This window comes from Sapajus apella, unplaced genomic scaffold, assembly GCF_009761245.1.
Source record: "Sapajus apella isolate SASKATOON/1434 unplaced genomic scaffold, GSC_monkey_1.0 scaffold108, whole genome shotgun sequence".
In the NCBI taxonomy this organism is placed as follows: Eukaryota; Metazoa; Chordata; class Mammalia; order Primates; family Cebidae; genus Sapajus; species Sapajus apella.
In genome coordinates this window covers 3,327,286-3,328,534 of record NW_022437048.1, presented here as the reverse complement: position 1 = coordinate 3,328,534, position 1,249 = coordinate 3,327,286, and the positions used below count along the sequence as shown (strand labels likewise).

Sequence of the window (1,249 nt, the reverse complement as noted above, 5' to 3'; positions counted from 1 at the left end):
AAAAGAAAAGAAAAGAAAAGAAATAATAATGATTTAGCTATCGAACGTTCAGGCATTCTTAGTGAAACATGCTCTAGATTCTACCATGTGATGCAGGTACATATGTATAACAATAGTTAGAGAGTTTCTTTAACCCTAGGCTTGAGAAAAAGGAAAAGGGCTTTCTGAGAATGTGTAAATCTGTTTGCAGGAGTCTATACGATTTAATTATATACAAGAAGTTATAAAGAATAAGCTTTTGATTTTCAGTCTCCCTTTAATGAACTAGGAATAACTTTTCACTCACTTAGGCATGAATAGTTTTTAGGGTCTCTAGATTTTCTCCATTTGTCCCATGTGGTTTTGTTTCATCTTACACAGACTGAGACATGCATTTCTTTCTTTAAGGTCATATTACCAATCACAGAAAATGTTACCTATAGTTTATTAATTCCAGTAGGTTAGTGCTGCTGTAGGCCTGACACCTCCCTAGGTCTGCACTCTCTTGATGGATTTTCTCTGAAGATAGGGCTTGCATTCTTTGCTTCATAATAAGGGGAAAGACATCACAAATCCTCCTTGGCTTGGTGGGAAAAATCATTTTCTTTCAGGAGTTTGAGGTTGGTACAGAAACATACCTGTCATAATGCTTTGTGATTGGCAACAGAATCTGACACAGAGCACTCCATTCAATCTATTAAATAGATTAAATTGACCTATCTTTCTTAATCTATTAAGTACATTAATAGATTAAAAGTACCTCTCAGTCACTTACCAAAAGAGGCCATCTTTAAATCTGTAAAGAAAACGTTAAGAAGCTTTTAAAAATTGAAATTGTACAAAGTATATTCTCTGACCATAATGGAATCTAACTAGACATCAGTAACAGAAGATAACATAAAAATCCCAAATCCATAGAAATTAAATAACCTAGGTAAATAAAGAGAAAAACCTCAAAAATTGTAAAAACACATAAAACTAAATGAAAACAAAAAACTATAAATATATGCCAGGTGCAGCTAAAATAATGTACAAGAGAAATTCAGAGAAAATGCATATTATAAGAAAAGATCTCAAGTCAATAATTAAGTTCTCACTTCAAAAAACTAGTAAAAGAGAAAAATAAACCTAAAACAAACATAAGGAAGGAAATAGTAAGGATAATAGAAATCATTAAAATTAAAAATAAGAAACAATAGAGAAAATTAATAAATAAAAAGTCGATTACCAGATTAAATCAATATTTTGCAAGAAATGTCATTAAGCATTA

At 30.8% G+C, this 1,249-nt stretch overlaps 1 protein-coding gene across 1 annotated transcript in view; it reads left to right on the top strand.

Moving 5' to 3' along the window:
* Nucleotides 1-1,249, top strand: part of TMPRSS11A (transmembrane serine protease 11A) — a 48,568-nt gene that overhangs the window by 39,692 nt on the left and 7,627 nt on the right. The gene's annotated exons all lie outside the window — the stretch shown is intronic.